This window comes from Mastomys coucha, chromosome X, assembly GCF_008632895.1.
Source record: "Mastomys coucha isolate ucsf_1 chromosome X, UCSF_Mcou_1, whole genome shotgun sequence".
Taxonomy (NCBI): domain Eukaryota; kingdom Metazoa; phylum Chordata; class Mammalia; order Rodentia; family Muridae; genus Mastomys; species Mastomys coucha.
In genome coordinates, this window is record NC_045030.1 from 9644996 (window position 1) to 9654588 (window position 9593).

At 34.2% G+C, this 9593-nt stretch overlaps 1 pseudogene; it reads left to right on the forward strand.

The window, feature by feature from the left end:
- The first annotated feature begins 2739 nt into the window (after positions 1-2739).
- Positions 2740-3531, forward strand: LOC116091071 (annotated as a pseudogene).
- The last annotated feature ends 6062 nt before the right edge of the window (positions 3532-9593 follow it).

Below are 9593 nucleotides of genomic sequence, written 5' to 3' on the forward strand. Positions count from 1 at the left end.
TGGTTCAATATACGGAAATCCATCAACGTAATTCACCACATAAATAAACTCAAGGACAAAAACCGTATGATCATTTCACTAGATGCTGAGAAAGCATCCAGTGTTTTGAATATGGCAGTTATTTTATTTTATCTGGGTTTTGAATTTTCAGGAGGTGAAGTGAATATAGCTCCAGTGATTCCATCCTGATTGGAAGTAGACAAACCATATTCTTAGGTATAAAATGGTGCTTCCAATTCCAAGAACAAATCTGCCCCAAACTGGATGATTTAGCATGCTGGTAATCATTTCTTCTATAGTATTTAGAAGTTTGTTCAAAGCACTCTCCAGGACTCAGTCATTTTCTATAGATTCAAATTAATAGAATAAAATGTCTTATTCAGACTTTTCCTGGGATGGGTGAAATCACATGTTATACTTAGCATCTGTCTACAAGTATGGATTATCTTTCTGAGTAGAGATATTGTCATGTGTCTGCTTTGTTCAGCTCTGAAATGCAACACTTCCCTGCTGTGGCATAATTTGTATTCTACCTTTACACAAAGAAAGATGAAAAGAACTTCCAAATCCAATTGTCCCTGAAACCTCACAATTACAATTCTGGGGCCTTTCATCTCTTCATAGATATCCAAGACCCATAGGAAATGTTTTGTAAAATGCCTTCATCTGTATCAGACATTGTTGTGTTTGTGTTTCCACAAAATTCTTGTATTCAAGTTATAGCTTTCAGTGTGGTGATATTTAGAGGTAGAATTTCTGTGAAGTAATTAGGGTAAGAAGAAACCATGAGAATGAGAGTCTCCCAGTAAAATTAGTGCCCCAGTAGAAAGAAAGAAGAGGAAAATAGATGGGTTGAGTGAAGGAGGCATGTAAACATACATAGACCCACACAGACACAGGTACACACACACAGGGAGACCCACATATTCACACACACACACAGGAAGTGGGGAGAATAGAGATTTATCTCTGTTGCCATACTTAGGTAAATCCAAGTAGAAATTAACTGACTGCAATCCAGGAAGTGAACTCTGGTCACATAATTAATGTGCTGGCACTTCAATCTTGGAGTTTCCTTTCTATAACACTATGAAAAATAATTGTTTGCTTTTTTAAACTGCCTAGGCTATGCTTAAGGAAGATACATAATATAAATTCAAGAAAATGTAATTTTAGAACAAGGGACTCCAGAGTTGTCCAGAATTTTGATGAGCTAGTTAAATACTCAGTCAGTGCCTCAGGTCTCAATGTACATTACTGAATAAAACATATAAATGTAAAATAAACTCTATCATTTTAATGTAATGAGAATATTTTCTAGATGGTAAAATCTCAAGTCATGACCTGATTATTAGCATGCATGTATTAGTTGTGGAGACCATACATAGAATGTTCAGGGCACTGTGAAATCACACACACACTTATACACATGTGAAATTCCTACACACTTTCTGGCAACACTGAATTTCCTATATTTTCCCATAAGAACAGTGTTCCAGCTATAGAAAGGCCACTGCCCTCATGTTGCCTGAGTGTAAAGGAACCCACTACATTCACTTCAGTGTCCAAGTTGAACAAGAGTACTACAGTTCTTTCTTCATTTATGAAATATTGACCAAGCATTTGAAAATGAAAGTCCTCTTGCATCAGAAACAAAAAAGGCATTGGCTCTATCCCATCAGAGTAAAGTAAGTGTTTCTAGATAAAAATCTTTTATCTTTATGGTTATAAAGGAATTTTGAGTGCTATTGTCAGAAATGGTTTGAAATTCCTGGAAATGAAACATCTGTGTTTCAGGCTTAGCTGTTGTTTTAAATCTCCATTGGCCAAGGCACCAGGGAATTTGTAGTTACTATCACAGGAAAATATATTCAATCAAGCTACACCGTATATAGGCAAGAAGTATTTCCTATCAGACCTGTAAGCTATAAATTTGCTTTTGCCTGAATTAGTTACATGGTTTCTTCATATTTTTCTCTTTGATTCAATGTTAAAACCTGCCAAGTAATAACTTCTGCAATGAATCCTATTCAACAGCAACAAAAATTGTGAAGACAGTGATACCAAAAAAAGAAATGGGATAATTTATTTTGGAAAATATTCTTTTTCATATATATGACCACCTATCTATTATCCTGCAATAGTATTCTAGGCTAATTCAAGTTTAAAATTAAAAAACATTAAAAGTATTTTATCTCTACTTTTATTTAAAGCTAAAATGGCTGTTCTTACCTGTCAATATAATCAAGATGATGATGAAGTATATAAACCAGACTTCCAGCTTAAATATATCAAATACAGGCAATGGCCAATGCTTGACACAGATTGGTTATATATAGCCTAAACATCACTGGATAGGGAATAATATAATTTCAAAATACACAAGACACATTCATCTCATAAAAATAATGGGATAAATGTGAATAACAGAGAAAATGAAATATTAGCCCCAAGAGTAAAAGTTAATGAAATGTAAAAGCTAAACAGATAGCATTATCAAAGAAAAATATGTCTTTTTAAATAGAAAAGATTAATGTGATAGACACCCTCTGGTTACACTGATCTATGAGAGAGAGAGGAAAAATGGTATTTATTACAAAATTGGTTTAGTATGAAAAATACAAATACAAATGTATACATGAGAATAAAATAGCCAATTTCTCAAATGCTACAAATTAAACAGTAAAAACTACCAATCAAAAGGAGGACAATACCACCCATGCCCACCACAGAACCATGATGTTCTGTATGCTTAGCATCAGCTTTGAGGACAACCCTTTCTTCACTGATTCTTTTTTTGCACACTGAGAAAAATGCAACATAATGAAAAGTTTCTCTGAACCTCTTGGAAGAGACTTGCTCAGTCTCTCTGATCATAGAGGAAGAACATATAATTGTAGAGACCATGGTGATGGTGAGTATTCCTTAACTCATGCAGAAGTCAACCCTTTTCATACAATGGATGCAAGTATGGTAATTATGGGAAATGGTATACAGGAGTTACAAAGAAACTTTAGCCAATTTTCAATGGCTAAATTTCCAAATGGGCATTCATTTTGTTCTTCCTCTGTTATGACCTATTCCAAAGTAGAAGATGAACTATCAAGGGTTTTCTAGGCCTCAACTCAAACCCATAGGGCTCCAGGAGGAATAAAAAAAAAACAGAAAAAAATGAGAGATTCTGACAGTGGACTAGAAATAATGGCTGTTGGTCATCATATTCATAACCGAGCTCATATCATTAGAAAGTCAAAGAACATGACTGGAAATGAAGATGTCAACCAAGAGTTCATCAACATGAATGAAAGCAATGCTCATGCTTTTGATGATGAATGGCAAAATGAAGTTCTGAAGTTCAAGCCTAATGGATGATCAGGAAACACTGGAATGCAAAACGTGGGTCATGAGCATCCAGGGACACAGGAACTCAAAAGGAGAGAGAAAATTCATAGATATTCAGCCATTGAGAGTGAAAGAAGATCAAACATTTTTGTGGACAAACTCAATGTCAAAGGATCATCTGTGAAAATCATATATATATATATATATATATATATATATATATATATATATATATATCCGTGCATTTCACTTGGTTAGTTGGTTATTTTAAGAAAGTCATTGCATGGTGGTAGAAAATACACAAAAGACCAATCTCCTGTTTTTAAATCAATGCTGTATTTCCAACTTTCTTCCAAATCTGAATGTTCTTGTAAGTTTTAGCTTTATATTGTTCATACCTTAAGAATAAAATTTTGATGTTCAAAAAAGTATGACAATAAAAATACATATAACAAAAATAAAAATTACAGCATAAGGACATAGATATTCCTCAGTGGAAAAGAACTTACCACTCATACAAATTCAGTGCCCATCGCCCATTATTAGGCATCTTACAATTGCTTCTGCTCTTGTTTCAGATCTGACACTTTCTGGAAGGTATACACCATATACTGTATTGCTAAAGACAACATAAACTTCTGGCAGAGCACTTGGAGGAATCCAGCTGGGACTAACCTAGAATTCTCCCTCCTTTTGTAGCCAAAAGTGCTATGCAAGCTACCATGGAAAAGTAGGAATCAGTAGTCATTAATTCATTCATTCATTCGTTTCTTTATTTTTCTACAGAGGGTTTCTCTGTACAGCTCAGGCTGTCCTGGACCTCACTCTGTAGACCATGCTGGTAACACCATTGCCCAGCTGTAATCCCTAGTCTTATCCAACTGTAAGGTACATGAACCACAAAAACAGCATGACAAGATATCCCCAAGAATGAAATAACAGTATTTTCATCTTGGGAGTAACAAATAGCTGCCTAACTGGGCATTAAGAGCCATTCAATGGGAGGGAAATCATACCTGGCACAATAAGCCTAGATAACTACTAGTGGCAGATGAGGTCACAGATCTTAAAGGAGAACCTACCACTGCCATCCTAAACTAACTTTATTTCTAACTGCATTCTGAATACGTCTTCTCATACACAACAATAAGTATTACTCTCATCCCTCATTAAAGAAGCTTCTTTTTTCAGCAAAAGGAGAAGATTTCAGAAATCTACAATTAGTCAAAATACAGAAGACAACTGATTGTGGGATGTTTATCTCAGTGGATACATCTACCATGCAGCCCTGCATGCATGGTTCAGAGAACATTATAGAAATGGGGAGGAAAGATTGTATGTGTAGGAAGATCCTAACACCTGCTGCTACAGAATATCTTATAGACTTGAAAAGGAAGTTGCACCCATGAGATCCCAACAATCACTAACTCAATCAATTTAGCATATTTGTTTAACATATTTAACATATCAGTTTAATATAGAATCAAATAGCATACTGCCTACTTTTCAAAAAGCAAGTAGTTCTTAAAAGTAAGTTCTTAAATTGTTTTGATACTTTTATAGCTGATTTACATTATTATATTCATTGTTGTTAAAATCTTAATATTTACTCCTGTTGAAAAACCAAATTTTAGTCATATTTTTTTAAAATTACTGTTGAACTGAAAAACATTCAGAAAGAAGAGTTAGAATTCTGCTACCTAATTAGAATCCAGGCATTGGTGATTGAAAAAGAAAAGACACTACTCTAAAATGAAGATAAAATAATTGTTAGTATCAAATACTAAATAGTTAAGATCATATTTGTAGAATAGGAAGAACAGAAAGAAAGAAAATGAATACTAATGTTTAATTTGTAAAAGCCATATGGATGTCAGGGAAATATAGTAAATGTGAGACACACACATTCAAAAATAAGCAAATGAGCTAAGCAAGCAACAACTCTCAAGATATACTGAACACTGGACTCTGGTAACAGACAATACAATTTTCTGTTCCACACATGTTCCACACATGTTTTAACCAGTTGCTTTTATAATGAACAAACAGCATTTTATTCCAATGCAATATCAATAGAAATTAAAAGACAAGTAATATACAAAACAAACAACTCTTCTACTTTTACATAAAAATTAAAAACTCTCCCAGTAAGCAAATATAGGTAAAAAGAATTAAACCCACAAGAAATTCTATGTCTGAAAAAGAGTATTAGTGAAGGCATAGCACTAAATATCAAAACTCATGAGATTCATGAGAAGAAAATTTACCACATCAATAAAAATAAAGGAAAGAAAATAATGAATTACATTTCTAGCTGCAAAGAGAACAAAAGAAAGAAAGGAAGGAAGGAAGGAAGAAGGAAAGAAGAATAATTGAGCAAACCTAAAGAAAGAAAAATAAAGAAATATTACTGTGTGCGTACTCCAGACAAATGAAATCAATATATTGTAGCTATATTTGCATTCCCACAAGTATTGCAGTAATGAGTGCATACACCAGAACTTTATACAGCCATTACAAAAGAAAGCCTTATCACTGTGGAACAGGATATGTTAAGTGAAATGTGTCACACACATAAAGTTGAGTACAGGATATTCTTACTCACATGTGGGAGCTATAAAATGATTCATAGAAGGAAGATTAGTCACTAGAAGCTACAAAATGGGGCAGGGGTATAGAAACAAAATTAAATAACAACTATACAACTAGAGAAGAGGAATAAGTTTCTGTGTTTTATAACACAGTGGGGTGAAAACATTTTACAACACATCATATGTTTTACAAAGAAACAGAAACAAGCATTTGGAAGGATCCCAACACACATGTGAAAGCACATGACCATTCATGCTAATGCTCATACCCACAAATTAAAGCTATGGAAATGCTACACTTGTCATCAGCACACAATACAAACACAAATTGAATGTTTACAATTTATGCCATAAATATGTGGCATTCATATGTGCATTGAAAATTTCAAAAAGACTGAATTTTAAAGTAGTGAATGAAAGATTTAAAAGGTGGTTAAACTGATAAATCAAAATCTTGTATCTTTGAAAGCCAACCAACCGTGATGTAAATTATTAATTAAATTTAGTCAAAAGCATACAAATAAGGAATGACAAGAAAGAATAACTTTCGATAACAGGGAAAATTGTAAGCATCATTTTGTACAAATGTTTACAAAGCAGTCTGAAAAATAAGATTAAGTGGTTTTTTAAAGAAAAATATAGTTGAAAACATAACTTGGTAGAGAAGAAAAGCTTGAACAGACTGATCTTCATTATTAAAGTAGAAAATGTTCTCAAGAAATTTACATCTTATAAAAGCATCTAGCTCAGAAGGATTCACAGAGCAGTTTCATATCATCTTTACAGACTATATATTTCTAATCACACACTCATTTAAGAGGAAGGAATTTTTCCAGATTATTTTCAGAAGCAAGAATATGACAAGTCCCATAAAAATTGTCAGACCAATATTAGTTATGAATAACAATAACACAAAACTTAGTAAATCATAAATGATATTAAAACTTATTCTGTAATTTTAGAAGTCAAGTATTATGACATGATAGTCTGTCATTTGTTCTACTTTTTTTTGTTTTGTTTATTTTTTTGTTCTGTTTTTTTGAGAAAGGGTTTCTCTATGTGGCCCTTGCTGTCTTGGAACTCACTCTGTAGAGCAGGCTGGCCTTGAACTCAGAAATCTACCTGCCTCTGCCTCCCAAGTGCTGGGATTAAAGGTGTGCACCATCACTGCCCAGCTGTTCTACATTTTTCAATGTGTTTATGTTACATCATTAAGGGACCTCAAGCATTCAGCTTGCTCTCAAAGATTTACCTATAGTTAATTTTTTTCAATATCAGTTACTATTGACTGCTTGGAGGTCAAAATCTTTCATATTTCACATGACTCTAGAACCCACCAATCATATGCAGATAGCTCCAGATACTAACCTTGGTTTCAGGTTTCTATGATAAGTCTGGAAATCAGATAAATAAACTTACTTGGACTCATACCATCCTTATTACTACTCTGTACAAACAAACTACATATAAAATTAAGCAAAATGACATAAAGTGAAGCTACCTAATAGTAAATGTTTATTTGTATGGATAACAGATGTATGCTTACAAAGTAATCATAGCAAATGTTTTGAGCAAATTGACTGACAGAGAGAACACTAGACAGGATAGTGGGTAGTCTTTATCCCTGAGTTTGAAGAATGTTCATTTCTTTTCATTGCTTTCTATAATACCCTGTGGTCCTTTTCACTTCTCTTGGATCTGTTTTATCATTCAGTGTAGCCCTCCTTCAGCTTCAGGGTCTTTTCATTTCTGATGACTACAAAGATTTCTTAGGCTCTGATATCATTTTTGCTGGAAATCATTCTCTCATCTGGAAATTTTCTTCTCCAGAGTGCCCTTGCCTAGTTATTAATTTGAAAACAGTAGCAGCAGCAGCAGCAACAACGACAATAAAAATAACAACACGAACACAAATGCAAACAAAAAAATAAAAGTAAACAATGACAACAAAACTCAAAACCTAGACATCTTGCTCCTAGACAGCTTTTGAGGAATTACATGCTTGCCAGAGGTTCCTCTTTGCAATGAAATGTTCATTTATCGGACTTCTGCAATTTTCCATTTGTGCTCTGACTTGTTCCTTCACAACCTCCTCCTAGATTCTCCCAATTCTTAACTTCAGAAGTACTTCTTGGACAAATCTTTGCACATTCATTGTTATCTTATAATCTACTGATAGAAATACACAGGCATTTCTTTCTAGGCTCATTCAAAAAGGGAACAATGGCAATTTCCTTTAACAGCCAGTTGTGAGGCAAAAAGAGTCACTGGGTCACAGTGCCCATCAAAACAGATTAATCTCAGTATGGTGTCAATCTTTCTGCACATAAATAGATGTTAGCATGGGACAAATGGAAAATATACTAGGTTTTATCAAAGATGAGAGAAGGAATAAAAAGAAAGTGAAAATGTACAGAAAGAGCTTATTAATAATGCCTTTTCAAAAACACAAGTGAAAAACTGAGTGGGAAGGAGACAATAATAAAATCATTTTCATTCCCTCCAGACTTCCCATTATCTCTCCTTTTCACTTCATTGCAGGAGTGACATCTTTTTGAGTTTTTCTATGGTCCAAATCTGAGGAGCAAAATGGAGAAATAAATGGACATTTTATAAAAACTTCAAAATACTGAAGATCAGCCAATAGAAGTAGATTTGACATTATACTTTAAATAATATATGAGATGAGAATCTACCTCTAACTTCCGAGAATATAGAAACAAACAGTAAATTCTAAGTCCACAAAGGGGAAAGGGGAGCTCAAGTATGGAAGACAAAATTGAACAATCACTGAGGAGAGACAAAATATCAGAAAGATGGGTGTGGCATATGTGGAAGCATTATTTGCATAGGAAATAAGTCTGCTTTGTTCATGACTGAAGCACTGAAAGCTACCTGTGCATATCTGTTAAACAGATTATCACATGCATTGGCATATTTATTTACAAAAGATATGTATCCTATAATTTGGCATGTAGCATATACTAAAATGTGCACATTAAATAAAATTTAATAGAAGAATTAGGACACATGCCCTTTAAAGCATTGTTATTGACATTGGAGACTTTGATCAGTGGTTACAAGGCCTGGCTGTTTTTTCAGAATACCCAAGTCTGATTCCTAAAACCTTCTTGACAGCTCACAACAATCTCCAGTGTCAAGGTATCTAGCACCCTCTTCTGGCCTCCTCTGACACTTTATACTCATGGTGTCCAGGAGTTCTACAGGTAATTAAATTTTAAATAATTATTTTAAAAATCTTCTGAGATTTCACAACTGAGGAATCCTGAATGGCTAAGAAGCACCTAAAGGAATGTTCAAAGTCCTTAGTGTTCAGAGAAATGCAAATCAAAATGACTTTGAGATTCCAACTTACACCAATCAGAATGGCTAAGATCAAAACATCAGGTGAGGAGGTGAAGAAAGAGGAACACTACTCCATTGCTGGTGGGTTGGCAAACTAGTACAACCACTCTGGAAACCAATCTGGAGGAGGGTCATCAGAAAACTGGAAATAGATCTACCTGAAGACCCAGCTATACCACTCTTGGAAATATACCAGGCCACAGGGGCACATGTTCCACTATGTTCATAGTGGCCTTCTTTGTGATAACCAGAAGCTAGAAACAACCCAGATGTCCCACAAGAGAAGAATGGATA